The sequence below is a fragment of the Papaver somniferum genome, chromosome 9 (genome assembly GCF_003573695.1).
Source record: "Papaver somniferum cultivar HN1 chromosome 9, ASM357369v1, whole genome shotgun sequence".
Classification (NCBI taxonomy): Eukaryota; Viridiplantae; Streptophyta; class Magnoliopsida; order Ranunculales; family Papaveraceae; genus Papaver; species Papaver somniferum.
This window is the reverse complement of record NC_039366.1, coordinates 23,126,071-23,143,682: the sequence shown is the minus strand read 5'-3', so window position 1 is coordinate 23,143,682 and position 17,612 is coordinate 23,126,071. Positions and strand designations below refer to the sequence as shown.

General features: G+C 43.0%; 1 pseudogene; it reads left to right on the top strand.

Annotated features, from left to right (window-relative positions):
* Positions 1-3,091: 3,091 nt before the first annotated feature.
* LOC113311578 lies at positions 3,092-15,979 on the top strand (annotated as a pseudogene).
* Positions 15,980-17,612: the final 1,633 nt, after the last annotated feature.

The following is a 17,612-nucleotide window of genomic DNA, read 5'->3' as shown; positions in this document are numbered from 1 at the left end:
TCGATCCTCTACCGTTGGATCTGGTGGGTGGCGAAGCTATATTGACAAGGCGCGTCTCTTGGTTGTCCACGTGTGATATCATATCTTGATGCTCTCAGCCGCATGTCCTCCATGTGTGTCTTTGTGGACACGTGGCGGAAGATGAAATGTGTACCTACAATTTGCCCATTTTCATCCTACTGGGCGGTTAGTCGAAGTGGGAAGAAAAAACGTGTTACTCTTTTCATCTTCTCTTTATTATTTTCCTAGATTTTAGGGCACGTTCCTCACTATTTGCAATAATTTCTTCTTGGGTAGTGGGGCGGTTTTATTTCTCTTTGTATATATATATGAGAAGGAATGTGAAAATTCTCTAGTCATAAATTTCATTCCTTCTCTTTCCTCAGAACTTTTATTTTTTGTTCTCTGCTTTTGTTTCCTTGTTATTAATAGCTGCTGCTGCTACTGTTGTTTTTGTCTTTGTTGTTGCTGCTGCTGTTGTTGTTCCTCGAAGCTTTCTGCTGCTGTTGTTGTTGTTCCTCGAAGCTTTCTGCTGCTGCTGTTGTTCGTCGAGGCTTTCTTTACGACCCTGATTTTTCATTTATAGGTAAGTGGTTCTACTGTGTTTGATTATCTTTTGATGAAAAATATATTTGTTTTCTGCTGTTCCTATATGTGTTTGTGATGAAGAACATATATATAGATGTGTGTATGATTTCCCATGTTCGTCATTACAAACAGTAATGATATCTTCCTTCGTGTATGCTTTCCCTTATTTGTTATTTCCCCTTTTTATTTAGGGTTTGTTCTTATTTTACATCTGGTTCATGATTATGAAGAACTGGATGAAATTGGGTTTTTTGATTTTCGTTTTGTCTCCGCGGAAATCTGAAACTTGTTTGTGTATTTCGCAGACATGGCTGATCGTCCGCTGGTTTCTTATCAAAATCCACCGCCGAGTCCGCGTAGATCTCCTCCGCGTAGAGATCCTGATGTTTCTCCGCCTGGTGGAGGTTCGTCTAAGTATTCCCAAGGTGATGCCCGGGTTCATAGGGTTTCGTCTTCTTCTGGTCAGAGGCACTCATCTTCTAAGAAGGGCGAGTCGCAGAGAGGGAACACGCAGAAAGGGGACCGGCCAAAAGAGGCTCCTGGTTCCTGGTATGCTATTTCTCGCCCCTTTGTTAATCCGCGGGATGTCACGCCTCTTCGGTTAATGGCGCCTCCTTCCGCGTCACATCAACATCCTCTACCTCCCCCTCCAGTGTCTCAACCCAAGGGAAGGTCTTCGAAAGAAGTGGTTTCGAAGACTGAGGCATCTAAGGTTCCTCCTAAGAGAAAAGCTTCCGATAAAAATCCTTCGAAGGATTCTGCGCCTGATCCCGCGGAGGAGGAAGATATTTCTCAGGAAATACACAGCGTCGCTGTTGGGGAGAAGAAAGTGACCTTCAAACATATTGATCCGGAGGTTTTTAAGGAAAAGCATAGTCTTTAGCTATTCGATGTTCGTTTTTACGCTGCTGATGATGATATCGACGTATAAGTTTGATGAATTTCATATGCTGACCACAGTGGGGGCCTTTGAAGCGGGTCTTATGTTTCCTTTGTACAAGTCTGGGGATTCCTTTTATTATGATGTGCTGGCTGGTCGAGAGGGCTCTTCGAAGAACACTCAATGTCGCTTTATTTTTCAACTTCATGGGAATTATCTTCGTGCACTGAGGGAGTGTTATCTTTGGAGCAAAGGAGAGACAATGATGACCCTTTATGTTCCCAAACCTGAAGAAAGGGAGTGGTATACGCCTGAGAATTTTAACAAGTCTTTTGGTGACTATGTTAACAGTAGGAATCGTAAACCTTGGATTGTGAGTCTTCGTAATATTTCCGCTCCGCATGGTGAAATCCGTCTTCTGAGTGAAGTAAGTGGTGCCAAGGTAAAGTACGTCCCGGGTACAGAGAATTCTACTAACAAATTGATGTTTCGTACTCGTGAGAGGATCAAGCGTGATCATGATTATGAGTGGCACGCGACTGTTATTGAGGTTGTTGGTCCCTGGGCTTGGGGGTGGGTTCCAGGTCCGCAAGGATGGCGTCCTACCGCATCTAGCCAGATACGTGAGGCTCCTCCTGCTCGTTATGGGAATTTTCGTCATTGGCATTTGAATTTTGAGGGCATGAATTTGCAATATGCCCTCGATGTTGTTGATGGAGATGACGAAGAGAGTTCCGATGCTAATCTTCAGACGAAGAATACTACGGTTGTCAAGGTAAGATTTCCATATGCCTTTTCCTTCTTTAGTTGAGGCAGTTTTAATTCTTTTCAGAGCCAGGGATTTTTATTTCTATATGCCTCATCTTTTTAGGTGACGAAGAAGAGGAGGATAATCCCAAGCAGTCCACCACCGCAACAATCGAGGAGGCGGAGGTTCATGAAAAAGTGAACAGTCCTGTGACTGAGCTTGGAGAGGATGAAGATATGTCTGATAGGGAGGAGCGTACTGATACATCTCCCCCAGGTCATGATGATGAAGAATTTGTTGAAGGGAATAGTACCGCTGGTGGCAGCGATATTGATGGCCCGCAGGTGGAAATGGTGCTAGTGCCGAAGCTAATCCCGTGGGTGGCAGCGATGTTAGTGATGATAACATTGCCCTTGGTGATCAGGGTGTTGGTGGTGAAATTCCCGCTGCGTCCCAGGAGTTTTCCTTTGGTTTACTCTGCGGGGGATAGTTTCGATATAAACACTGCCCTGGGCCTGGCTTATGAGTTCAACCTGCTTTCCCCAAACGATGATTGGGATGTACTTGGTAACTCTATCAAGGAGGATGGAAAGGGAAAGGGAGTCGTGAATGCTAGTGATATTCCAGAGGGGAGCGGTGCTAGAGATCTTCCAGATTTGGATGCGGGAATAGCCCCGAACTCTTCGGCCGCTAAGTTCACATACATGGGTGGGGTCTCGGTTGGGTCTTATGGAGATGATTTTCCTTAGTCATTGATCCTTGAAGGTGATGATGCCATCTTAGCTTGGTTCAAAAAGAAGAATTTGATGTTCGTACCCAATCCAGCTCCTGTGGTAGAGGGTGAGAAGAAGTCTGATGCCTATACCCGTAAGATGATGCAATTGTCTCCCGAGGACCAGGTCACGGAAGCGAGGGATAAGAATCTTCGGGCCTTGGAGGCAGCTCTAGTGATCAACGCTCCCTGGACTGTTGCTGACATGATGGCCTTGGCTGATGGATATCAGTATGGATATCCCCAACAGCGGATGTTAGAAGTGAGTTCTCTTATCATTTCGCCTTGTATCAATATTTAACAATTTTAGAGTCTGGGTGTTCTAATTTCTGATTCGCAGATGATGAGGAGTGAGAATTTAAACCACATGTTGTACCAGTTTTTTAAGGCCAAATCCCTCAAGTTGGAAGCTAAGCTTAGTCTTCGGGAAGAGGAGCTTACCGTGGCTGAGACTGTTATCTCTGATAGGGATAGGGAGATAGGTGAGTTGAAGAGTCTCCTCAAGGCTAAGGAGCAACAAGGCAAGGAGGAGGAGAAGCTTCGCTTGAAACTTGCTATGGCTCGTAGTGAGTTGGAAGAGGCTAAGAAGAAGTCTTCGGATGTTACAGGTTCGATTATCTGTTTTCTCTTCCTTGTTGTTGTCCTTTACTATAATTAGTGTTCTGTCTGAGTCTCCCTCCCCCATCCTATCTTCAGTGGGTGGAGTTCCCGAGTTAGTATGGCTTCGGAATGAGCGACAACGTCAAAAATCTCACATCGCAGAGTTGGTAGAGAAGATAAAGAGCGAGGCTGATAAGTGGAATGCTCGTGCCGATGAACATAATGCTCTGGCAGAGGAGTGGCGGGGCAGACGAGTCCAAATGGTTGATATGCAGAACAAATATAACAATGATCGTCGTTTGTTTAATGGAGCGTTGTTGTGGAAGCATGATAATCTTCGTGAATCCTGAGAACATGTATCATCTTTAGAAGCTAGAATCAATCTCTTGGAAGAAGAATTGTGTCAAGATCGTTCTTCTCAGTCTTCTGATGTTAGAGATTACATTCAGCGTCTTGCTAGGGAGAGAGATGACACTAGGGCTGAGGCTGGCGCTCTTAGCAAAGCTTTAGCCGCGTCTAGGGCCGATGTGGTACGCCAAGCTGAGTCTAAGAGGAATCTTGAAGTAAATATGTATAGGCTCAACAAGGGTCTGGAGTAATTAAACAACGAAGTCAACCATCTTCGTCATTTGAATTCAATGAAACAGGTAAAATCAGATGCGAGTCAGTACGCTCTTTCAACCCTTCAAGCGGATTATAAGAAGTTGTCAGATGAGTATGACATTCTTGATGAAGCCCGTGATGCTGTTGTTAACGAATATGAAATAACTTCGGCGAGAGTCGAAGGTATATGCTTATATTATCGAGTGTGATTCTGTAATTTCCTGGACCTAACCATCTGCATTTTTCTTTTTTTACAGAACTCAAGGGACAGCTTCGCGCTGCAAATGAAGAGCTTGCGAAGGCTCAATCTAAATTAGTGCATCAGGAAAGCCAGATTAGTCATCACAAAGGTTTAGCTACAGCAAGGGACGAGGCTGCCCAAGCCGCTTCGAAGGAAGTGATTCGCCTTTCCTCGTTGTTGTCGAAGGCTGAGATGATGAATACAGTTATTACGTACAAGGCTCGTTGTCAACTATTGGAAGAGACTAACAAGATTCTGGACAGCATCGAGTATGATCTTAAGATCGAACATGGCATTATCAAGTACTATCCGCGCCGTGTGAAACCCCCGCCTCCTATGTATGGTTCTTCAGGGCCTTCCTCGGGTGGGAGCGTACCTTCATCGCAGAAGGGGAAGACTGCTAAACCTGCTGGTGGGGTTGAACTATCCAAGTAGATTATTGTAGAAAGTTGATCTTCGTTGATTATAAGGCTTCGTGAGATTCCTTTTGTATTTTCTTGTTCCCGCGTATCATTGCCAAGCCTGTAATCAACTTTTAATGAATTGATCATCTTTTTAATTTATCTGTGTTGTCCGATTTCCTTTTAAGTATTGTTACGGTTAATTTGGAATATAACTGAATGTAATCAAGGATAGCGAAGTGTTTGAGTGCGAACCCGAAGATATGTGTATCTTCGTGAACGTCTTGAGACCTGTCACCCCGCTGGCTAATCCTGGGCCAGAGGATTCCCAGACGGTGGGGGTCGGGGCAGCGTTCTAGGATATGAGTTGTTTGGAATGTACATTCATTCCGTCAACCCGCTGCCATAAGATTGGTTGGGTATCTCTTTCTGCTGGATGCCTTCCCCATGGTCCTACACTTATAGACGCTGATAGGGGAGTCCCGAGAGATTGTAGGTGACTACTTTCCCCAAGTAAAATAAAACAACAATTAACACAAGTTTTACGTGGTTCGACAGCAGAGTGTCTACGTCCACGGGTGAAAGAGGGTTAAAGTGTCTATTCAGTTTGTTGAGTTACATTTAGAAGAATTCCATTGATGGAACCTCTGAGGTAGTAAATAGCAAAAATAGGAGAATGAAGTATTGACGCGGAGGTCATTTCTCTGTATTTACAGGTGTAGGGTTCTCGTGAGGTGTTGTATTTACACCGCGTCGTCTTGTTACTATGTTGCTCCATGTATTTGACTATTTTTTGCCAAAAGTTTGCTTGATTGATAGGTTGAGGTTTGCTATCCTCTCTCAGAGATAGAAACATGTCGATCGCAAGCGTCGTTTTCTTCTGGTGCTCTTCACGCAGATGCAGGTCTGCGTTGCTTTCTACGGGTAGTATGGCTTGAGATATTTTGCATTCCATGGGTGTCTGAGGATCTCCCCTTTTAGGTTGCGTAGATAATAAGATCCATTTCCTGCAACATCATGTATGACGAAGGGTCCCCCCCATGTTGGTGCTAATTTTCCCCACTTCTTTTCTCGTTGGTATTGGGGAATGGTCCTCAGCACATATGCCCTTCTACGAAATTTCTAAGCTTAACCCTCTTATTGTACTCCCTTGCTAGTTTCCTTTGATAGTTTTCCATTTTTGTAGTGCTGCCTCCCTCCTCTCTTCTAGATCATCTAACCTTTCCAACATCATGTCCGTTGTGAGGTTCTTCTCCCATGCTTCAGTCTTCGTAGTAGGCATGATTATTTCTGTTGGGATAATAGCTTCGGCTGCATAGGTGAGTAAGAATGAGGATTCTCCCGTGGCTGATCTTCGAGTTGTCCTATAAACCCATAAAACGTTGTGTAGTTGCTCGCACCAATGCTTCTTGTATTCGTCTAACTGCTTTTTGAGGATGAGTGCGAGGGTTTTATTTGTGGCTTCTGCCTGACCATTGCTTTGAGGGTAAATTGGTGTTGACTTGTTCTTTCGAATTTTGAAAGTATCGAAGAGTAAGTCAATGTTTTTTCCCTGGAATTGCTTGCCATTGTCAGATACAATCTCAGCTGGTATGCCAAACCTGCAAATGATGTTTTGAAAGATGAATGTGAAGACATCTGCGTCTCGGATCCTTGCCAGGGATTTAGCCTCTACCCATTTGCTGAAATAGTCCGTGGCCACTATCAAAATTTTTCTCTTCCCTGATCCTTCAATTAGGGGACCCACGATGTTTGTGCCCCATTTTGAGAATGGCCAAGGGCTGTCTACTGGATTCAACATTGTTGCGGGTGCGTGGAACGCTAGCATTCTTCGCATCTTCGTGATATTCTTGCAGCGTCTCGTATCATTGTTGGCCAGTAATATCCTTGAGTTTTCGCCTTATATGCTAAGGATCTCATTCCGCTGTGATTGCCTTCGTCGCCGCGGTGTATGTCTTTCAAAATCAAATGGCCTTCAGATCTGGATAGGCAGCGTAATAACGGTCCGAGAAAATATTTTTTGTACAAAATATCTTCTCTCAGATCATATCTTCCTGCCTTTGAATGTATTTTTCTGGCTTGCTTTAGATCTGAGGGTAGTATTCCTTCTTTTAGGAAAAGATGAATCTCAGATCTCCAATCTTCTTCTTCGCTGAAGTATTCATCTTGGTCTGCCTTAGTCATGATGTCGTCTTCTTGGAAATCATCCGCGATGAATTCTCCTACATCATCATCTGCAATGTCTTTTTCTGCGTTGTTCCCTTGTCGTGCAGCGCAGAATTCTTGAATATCAATTGAAGGCTCGTAAATCCTGGTTACTTTGATTGCTTTGACGTCCTCGTTTCTGAGCATCGATGATATGTAGGCCAGGGCGTCCGCGTGCCTGAGCTCCTTCCTCGCCAGGTGTCGGAATTTGATGTTTGGAATTTGTGATGCCAGTGTTTGCACCAATTCCATGTATGCTGACAATGTTCTGTCATAAACATTATATTGCAATCCTATTTGTCGGATGATTAGCTGCGAATCGCTTTTTAGACACACGTCAGTTATGCCATTTCTATTATCAACTGAAGGGCATGCAGCACTGCTTCATATTCAACTATGTTGTTGGTATGCCCCTTGAATTCTAACCTGAAAGCATGTGTGATCCTGTCTCCTGTTAGAGTGGTGATTACGATGTCTATCCCTGCCCCTTCTTTATTTTTCGATCCATCTACGAAGACTTCCCATTGCCTAGGATTTTTTGGTTCCAAGATGTCTATAGGGTCTTTACCTTCGTCGATTTCTGGTAGTCCTGCTGCCTTCCGCCCTTCGATGATGACTTCTTCGTAGTTATCCAACGGTAAGTCTGCTAGGAAATCTGCTAATACTTGTGACTTCTGAGAGTGTTGTAGCTCATGGATGATATTTAATTGATCTAGGTGAGTATACCATTTTGCAATTCTGCCTACTCTCCCTGCGTTTTTAAGGACTGCTTCTAGCGGAGCTTTGCATGGGACGCGGACGTAGTGAGTCAAAAAGTAAGTTCTGAGTTTCAGGGTTTCCCATACTAATGCCAAGATGAGCTGCTCGATCTTCGTGTAGTTCCTCTCTGCTGCGTTCCGAGTCTTGTTGATGTAATAGATGGGATACTCTATCTTCGTGTTGGTTTTAACCAACACTGCGCTGACTGCATCTTCTGTTGTTGCTATGTATAGTGCCAACACTTCATCGGGGTATGGTTTTTGTAGTATAGGGATCTCAGCTAGGTATTCTTTGATATTTTGAAAGGCTTCTTCGCACTCTGCCGTCCATTCGAATTTTCTTCCTTTTCTGAGAATGTTAAAGAAGTGCTTACATCTATCCGAGGACCTGGATATGAACCTCCCCAGCGCAGCCAGTGAATCATTGAGTTTCTGAACCTATTTTAAGTTCTTTGGGGATGGAATTCTTACGATGGCTTCAACTTTAGCGGGATCGACCTCAATGCCCCTCTTCGTCACCAAATATCCGAGGAACTTTCCGGAAGTTACACCAAAAGTGCACTTCTCTGGGTTTACCTTCATGTTGTGCTCTCTCATTGCTTGGAAACTATCTTTTAGGTCTTGGTGATGATCTTTGCGCAGCTTGCTTTTGACGAGCATATCATCCACATATACTTCCAGTATACTTCCAATCCACGGTTTGAAAATTGCATCCACCATTCTTTGGTAGGTTGCCCCTGCGTTTCGAAGTCCAAAGGGAATTCTTACGTAGCAATAGAGGTCGTGCGGTGTATAGAATGTTGTATGTTGCTGATCTTCTTCTGCTAGGAATAATTGGTTGTATCCAGAGTATCCATCCATGAATGACATTTCTTCGTACCCTTCGACTGCCTCGACAAGTTGGTCAATGCTTGGCAGTGGATAGCTATCTTTTGGGCAAGCCTTATTAAGGTTGGTGAAGTCGATGCATATCCTTACTCCGCCATTTTTTTCCGGTACGATGACCATGTTAGAGATCCATGTTGGGTATTTAACTTCTTTGATGAATCCTGCGTCCAGTAGTTTGCGGAGTTCCACTTCAACTGCTCGATGGTATTCTGGAGCTACTTTGCGCACCTTCTGCCTAAAAGGGTGGGGGGGGGACCTGGTTTTATTCTAAGTTCGTGATGAACTAAATTTGGGTCGATTCCCAGCATGTCCCCCAATTTCCAAGCAAATATATCCGCGTATTCCTTTAGAAGTTTGATTAGCGCGGTCTCTCTTTCTTCATCCATCAAGGTGCATATTTTGATCATCTTCGGGTTTTCCTCAGTCCCTATATTGACTTCTTTAGCTGCTTCCACGAGTGTAAACGTGGTTTTTGGTTCCCCTAAGAGAGGAACATTCTTTAATTGATATTTGGTAGGATCTCCGTCTTCTTTTGTCGCGGAGGTGCTTGCTTCTGCGCTGCCCGTGGTGTTTACGTTCAGAAGGCTTTTTCCGGAGATTTCTTCCAGATACGCATCTATGGTTATCTTCTTATTTTTGGATCTTCGGGACTGGTGCTTCTCTTCCTGCTCATTATTGATCTGATTCTGTAAGGTCTGACATTCCCGCGCAGTTACTTGGTCTCCTTTAATTTCCATGACTCCCAGAGGTGTTGGGAATTTGAGATATTGATGGTAGGTTGCAGATACTCCCTTGATCTTGTGAACCCATCTTCTTCCGATGATGGCATTGTAGGGTGAAGGTGCGTCTACGACGCTGAATCGAGTGTCCACTTTCATGGGCCCCGCGTCCACTTGCAAGATAATATCCCCTAGGGGCTTTGTAGCTGCGCCGTTGAATCCGTAGATGGTGTAGTAAGATGACAGCAGTTGCTCGTCGTTGAGTTCCATACGCTTGAACGTGTCATAGAACAAGACGTTGACCGAGCTTCCTCCGTCGATGAGAATTTTCTTGACATTGCACCCTGCTATTGGGAGTGTGAGGACTAGAGTATTATTATGGTCTTCCATGTCTTCTTCCACATCATCCGCATCGAAGGTCATGGGCGCGTCCATCCATTGTTCGTGCTCGTTTACCTCTTTCCTATCGATCTTATAAAGCTCACAATAATCTTCGAATTGTTTTCTCAATCTCTTCCCAATCTGGGCGGTTAGGGATGTTCCTTGAACCTCCGAACATGAAATCGTGTTGAGGGTGCGGTTGCCTTCTAGTAATTGAACCTGCTTGCCTCTCTTGGTTCTATATTCGTTATCAGTCTTCTGTATATATTGTTCCAGGTCTCCTGCGTCGATTAGTTTTTGAATCATTATCTTGAGATTTTTGCACTTTTCTGTTTGATGACCATTGAAACAGTGGTATTCACAGTATTCCTTGGATTTTTCTGATCTAGGAGGCTGCTTTCCCTTGGACCATGGCCAATCGAGGTTCTCTCTCCCCTTGATCTCTCTCAGGATGCGCGAATAACTGGTATTCAGCTTGGTATAGACTTGATATTCAAATTTTCGATCATTTTTTCGTCTATCATCCCTTCGTTCTTTCCTTTCCTCATTGGGGCGCTCTTCTGTGATTCCTCTTTTGGACCCGCTGGCTTGATCCATAGAATTTGTGCGTGTGGGACGTTGAGTATGAGCTCTGGAATTTTCACGCAGAATTCCTTCTAACCTTGCATGTTTTTCTATGATTATCCGGAGATCTCCTTCGGTGGTTGGGATGGTTCCGTGGATCTCGACAAACAAAGGACTCATCCTGTCCATCCCCCATTTGTAGCAGTTGATACTAACCACGGGATCTACGTTGCCAATATCTTGGCAAATCTTATGCCATATATTAGTATACTCTCTGATGGTCTCTTTGTATTTCATCTCCAGCGAGAATAGCTTGTCCATGACGGTATGGACAACCTTGTTATACATGTATGTTGCTAGAAATGTTTCTGTGAGTTGGTCGTAGGAGTCGATGGAGTTTGATGGAAAGTTGTTGTCAAACCATGACAATGCGGACCCTTTTAAACTTAATGGGAAGTATCTGCATAGTATGGAGTCTTCGTTATCCCACCGGGCCATCATTCGATTATAACATCGAAGATGAGCCGCAGGATCAGTTGACCCGTCATAGCAATCGAAGGCGGGAACCGAACACTTCTGCGGTATGGAAGCCCTGGCCAAGTGTTGTGTCAGCGGGGTAGTGTTTGATTCCTTCATCACTTGTTCTAGTCTTCCGCCTCCCTGCCTAGTCTTTAGCTCATTTATTTCTTCCAACATCCCAGCACGCAGATTTTCCATTGCGACCTGGTGCTCTTCATGAATGGTAGATTTCGCTCGTAGGAGGTGGTACCGTCGTAGTAGTCCGAGTTCTCAGGATTGTAATCAGGGTCTGATCTTTGTCTGCTCCTTGCTCCTCTTCGACTCAATGGAAGTGGGTTGTTTGCAACCACCATTCTTCTGTCTTGATTAGGTGCAAGGGCCTTGGAGTTAGCTTCGTCGCGTTGGTTTTCTACCTCTGCGCTATGAATGACTCTTTCCTTGAGCGTTTGGTTCTCTTGTGCTAATATCGCCACAACATCTGCGTATGCCTTCTGATTCTTCCTTAATTCTGTCAGCTCGGCCATCATCTGAGCGGAATGGTTTGACCCTTGATTTGGTGTTCCTGCCCGCAATTGTTCACCAGCGGCTATGATTTGTTCCTCATCCACGATATGTATCACTGGTTCTGGTGGGTCTAACCGTGTACCTTGGGATCCCGACGCTTGTTGTGCGGGTTGACCTGCTATTAGAAGCGGTTGTTTGGCTGGAAAGGGTATGTTTTGTTCGTTGGTTAAGGGCATCCCATAGAGGGGTTGTTGTATTCCTGACTCTGCTACGACTTCCTGATGTTCCTGTAGCCGAGCATTGGTTACTTTGGGAGCTCCAACTTTGGATCCGCTAGCTATTGAAGCTCCAGCTTTGGCTGCCGCGGCTTTTAATGTGTTTGCTGCGATGATGTTGGCATTGATGGGAGACGTGCTTTCTCCATTATCATGTACCCTATCCGCTGCCTTTAGATTTTCACCTCTCTGCTTACTCCTGGTTACAACTGGGGTTGTCCTTGGCGTCTCTTTTGACGAAGCTTTTTCCTTCCCGACATCTTTGCTTTTCTCCATCTTTTAATGTTTTCCTGAAAGAGAGAGAAAAAATCACGAAGACAATGGGCCCCACGTGATATCTATTAGCGTTTTGAGTTCTCAAAGGTGTAAAATCTTGAAAATACATAAGGCTCCCATCTATTTGGATGACCGCAGATCTGTTCGAAGTTTTGATTTTCAAAGATGTGAAAACTTAAAAAATGCATGGAAAATCAGATCTACTTAGATAAACGTGGATCTGTTCATAGTTTTGATTATCAAAGTCGTGACATCTTGAAAATTTATGAAAACACAGATCTACTTAGATAAACGTAGATTTGTTCGAAGTTTTGATTTTCAAAGATGTGAAAACTTAGAAAAAGCATGGAAAATCAGATCTACTTAGATAAACGTGGATCTGTTCATAGTTTTGATTATCAAAGACGTGACATCTTGAAAATTTATGAAAACGCCGATCTACTTAGATAAACATAGATTTGTTCAAAGTTTTGATTTTCAAAGATTTGGAAACTTAGGAAATGCACGGAAAATCAGATCTACTTAGGTAAACGTAGATCTGTACATAATTTTGGTTTTTGAAAACTTTAAAATAAAAAAAAAATGCACGGAAAAAACCGTAGTGTTCTATGCATCGTTATTTTCAGAGAACGAAGCCTAAAACAAATCACAGGAGAAGATAACTCTTTTACTGAGATGAAGATCCCTGTTTCTAGCGCCAGATTGTGAACACAAAGATCACTGTCATCTGCGTGTTCACAAATAATGCGCGTAGACTCACGACAATATAGTAAATAGGCTGCGCCTGAGGGGGATGAATCGGTTATGTTGATTCCTTGACTCAGAGTCCTAAAACTCTTCCTCATCTCATCAACTACAATTATTTTTCTTAACTCGCATAATAAGATAAATAATGGATGAAGTATAAAACGTACGAACATGATGTACCATAAGTATCGAATCGAAGATGCAAAATATAAATGCATGAATATAGATGAAACGATTAACTTATGTGATTCAGCATTCAGATCTCTGTCTGCGGGTTTGGGTTTTTCATTATGTGTACGATGGTTACAGAAATAGTCGAATGACTTTGAGATCAACGTAGGCCTGCGTAGCAGGAGGGGTTTCACTTACACTTTCTCTATCTCTCTCTGTCTCTCTCCTATTCTCCTCTAAGTGTTCTCCGATCCCCCACTTAACTTGGGAGAGAGAGGTATTTATAGGGTGGTTACGTGGGGTCCACTTCTGAAGCCCGTTATAACCTTATCCTCTTGTGTCTTGTGCCGCTTATGCGGAGGTCTTCGTGTTCTCGGTTCTCTCTGCGTGTTCCGTTTGAATATGCAGTGCTATCTGCGCTTCCTCCACATGCTGACTGACACGTATGTTGTTTGAGGGTATTTAATGCGGGTAGTTGAGATGTTTGTCCGCGGCAGACAGCTGTCCTCTGTCCCTGTCTTGTCTGCGTCAATTAGACTATCCCCAGCCGTAGATCTTAGATCTTTCTGGGGATAGGATAAAGTTCTTGGGTTATCCTCCAGTGATTCGCAGTGTTCTAGTGTTTTTGTCTCCTCGATCCTCTACCGTTGGATCTGGTGGGTGGCGACGCTATCTTGACAAGGCGCGTCTCTTGGCTGTCCACGTGTGATATCATATCTTGATGCTCTCAGCCGCATGTCCTCCACGTGTGTCTTTGTGGACACGTGGCGTAAGATGAAATGTGTACCTACAGCTAGGTGGTCATATTTGTGATAATTTAGGTAGCAGCTCTTGGTAGTTCTTAAATTAGGATATCTTCGTGGCAAATGTTAACCTATTGTCTTTATCATAAACCACCAAAAAAACGAAATTATAAGGGGCTCATCCGTTTATGTATATTATACTTTCTAAACACAAAATATAATCCACCGGCTATTCAGAGATAATCATCTGGATACTTGCAATACTATAACTTATTATCTGCACATACTTCCTTACGTGCTTTTTCTTCGATGCAGAAAATACCATTTTAACCTGTGATGTGTTTTTTTTCAGCTTCATTTTGGAGCCAGTGGTGGGGCGAAGGAGTTTGCTATTGAGATACAAACTTTTCGCTGTCCAGATGAGAATTGGTGGCAACCTCAGGTGGGTTACTATTATTTGTGCAGCTTCTGTTGCGTATCGATAGTTGATTATCTATTCTGTTGTATTTTCAGCTATGAGTATGGGTGGTCAATAACCAAATGATGCTTTCCACAAATCGAGAAACATAGTAGAAGTGGTCAATAACCACATCACTGCTGTCTCGTCAACTGCTGGAGCTGTGCAGACCATTGATCCATCATCTGGTAATGTTTGTTTCGCTAGTGCAAGCGCTGGTTGGTCCTTAGCTCTGCAATCATTTGCCAAGTTGTATGTTAAGCTTCATGGGGTTCCATTTGATGCTTCAAAATTTGCATCATGATTCTGGGGAGATAGATATTATCATCCTAATACTAGGGTTTTCGAGAGGAAACCTCGTGTTAATGGGCGAGATAGGTCATTTGTGAAGTTCATCCTTGACGGGACCTCTTTACAAAATCTACAGCCAAGTAATCGCAGATCACAAGAAGAGTGTGGAGGCAACTCTTGAGGAACTTGGTGTTAAGCTTCCAAATGCTGCATACGGGTTGAATATTAGGCCTTTGCTGAGGCTGGCTTGTAGCTCAGTTTTTGGATCTGCCACAAGTTTTGCTAATATGCTAGTTCAACACATCCCTTCTGCCAAGGGAGCTGCAGGAGGAAAGTAGAGCATATATATATATACATATATATATATAGTGGACCTCGAGATTCAGCGGTTTTTGACTCAATGACGACTTGTGATCCATCTGGACCACTAATGATTAACGTGACCAAACATTAGCCTAAATCAGATTGCAGTGTCTTTGATGTTCTTAAGCTCGTTACTGGGAGAAGTTTATTCCCCAGATGATGAGGAGGATATGACCGTAAAAGAAGTAAAGAAGTTGTGGGTTTATCAAGCTCGTTATCGGATACCTGTAAGCAAAGCTCCTGCTGGTTCTTGGGTACCCATTGAAGGTGTTGATGCTTCACTATGCTTAGGAAGACTGCAACCCTTTGCCATGTGGATTATGATGAAGATGTATACATATTCAGACCTCTTAGATTCGATACCCTTCCTGTGGTTAAGACAGCTGTAGAGCCTTTGAACCCTAGTGAGTTACCCAAAATGGTCGAAGGTCTTAGAAAGATCAGCAAAAGCTATCCTCTCGCCATCACTAAAGTTGAAGAGTCTGGTGAGCATACTATATTAGGTACTGGGGAGTTATATTTGAAGGACCTTAGGGAGCTCTATTCTGAAGTGGAAGTCAAGGTGGCAGATCCTGTTGTCTCATTCTGCGAGACAGTGGTGGAGTCCTCTTCGATGAACTGTTTCGCTGAAACACCCAACAAAAGGAGCAAGCTAACCATGATTGCTGAGCCACTAGAAAAGGGATTGGCGGAGGATATTGAAAATGTTGTAAGCATTGGTTAGCCTTGGAAGAGACTTGGCGATTTTTTCGGCACAAAATATATGTGGGATTGTCTTGCAGCGAAATATGTTTGGGATGTTGGGCCAGATAAGCAGGGACGCAACATTTAGATGATACCCTCCCCGGTGAAGTTGATAAGAGCTTGTTGTATGCATTCAGAGATTCCATTGTCTAAGGGTTCCAATGGGGAGCATGCGACCTCTTGTGACGAACCTATCAGAAATGTGAAATTCAAGATTGTTGATGCTAAGATTGCTCCTGAACCCTTACATCGAGGCTCTGGTCAGATTATTCCAACAGCTCGACGAGTTGCATATTCAGCTTTCCGTATGGCAAGCCCACATCTTATTAAACCTGTGTACTATGTTGAGATACAAACCCCAATATATTGTGTATCTGCCATCTACACGGTCTTGTTTCGTCGACGTGGTTATGTTACGGCTGATATTCCTCATCCTGGTACGCCAGTTTATGTCGAGAAGGCATTTCTGGCGGCAATCGAGTCCTTTGGATTTGAGACTGACTTGAGGTACAACACTCCATCCTCTTTCAGGCTAGTGTAATCAAATTAGTTGTGATGCCTGGATGTGGTCAGTTGTTGTTGAATTTTGGGGAGTCGTGAATACTTCTGTATCCAGATTGGATTTAAGTATATTGTTTTAAGACTAGGAGGGTGATGCAGTATGGTTGACACTTGACAGTATAAATCATACACAAACACTCAAAAAGAGATTAAAAGAAACCCTCATGAAAAAAACTTGGTCCTGATAGGCAAAAAAGTAGTGATGAGAGAGTCTTCAATGGAACGTCTACTAATTCTTCATATCTTTTTCGCATGATCCTTTAAACAATTGACCGAAGGCTCTCAACAAGATCCTTCACTGCCATACTGTATCAGCAAAAAATAAGACTGGGTTTAACATAGTCATGAATCATATATTTGCATTATGCAACATGCATACTAAGTTACCTAAAAATTATAGTTTTACCTGTGCCGTTATGGTTATAGCAAGAGATGAATCATCATCGAACGGGATGGCATTTGAACTTATAATAGAAAGATGTAGATTCTCAATCTGTGAAAGCATTTTAACAAACACTCCGGTATGTTTTTCGCAGTGAATTCTTAACAAAACATTCTTGTGCGAAACTCTTGCTTCGATCTCAGGTAATCCAGTCACGGAGTTTTCACTCGAGAAAGATGAGTCATTATCATCAGCGGAAATTTGAGTTTTATTCAAAAAGATTACTGACTCTACTGTTTTCTTTGTAGTTTGTTCCTCAAGTGTCTTCACTTTCTCTTGAAGCTGTTTCAAGTACTTATGGCATCCCCAAGAACTGAAGCCTTGTCCATCTGCGAGATAAGACATAAATGAATGACATTGTTGAAGCAGGAAATTTATTAAGCATTCGATACTACTTATCATGATCACTTGTGTGTAGTTAATCCGAGATTCAATTCGGTTGTTTCATATATGCTCACTAATGCTCCCCAAAGGTAGAGCCGATCCTGTGCCTACCTAGATGGGCCCTGTGCGAAAAAAAATTATCGGGCCTTTTATAAGGTCAATTATATTTTTTCGATAATTTTACAAGGAAGCATAGTTGTTAATAATTTGCAAAATTATAGACAATGGTGTGTTATATAAAATGTTAAGTTTAGGGGAGTAGTAACTCTTTTTGTTAATATCCACCTACAAGAACAAGAATACCCGTAGGAAACTCAAAACATATAGCATGGGCATAGGGATGTATATGTAATAATATGATAAAGATTCAAATTTAAATATAATGCAGGGGCATAAAAAATAACAAATACAGTTCGATGGCCTGGTGGATCGTTTACTTATTACTTACCTTTCTCATCCAACGTCATGAGATCGAGTCCTTGCAAAAGCTAATTTTTTCTTTTTAAATGTTAGATTGGACTGGGCTTACAGGGCAAAGTAAGTGTACATGGTAGGGGAAAAGGGCCCTCCAAAGAGCTGGGCCCTGTTCGGTCGCACGACCTGCACACCCTCAGGCCCGGCTCAAACTTATAGTTTGAATCAAAATATTGGGCATGCTGAAACAATTTGTTGACAATCAATTGCATGGAATAAAAGATTTTTGCTAAAGGGAGAATAAAAGGCCAGCCACTGCAATAGCAGCAGTACTGGCCCTCTTTAGCCTTTACTTTTTTGATGCGGAGTTCAC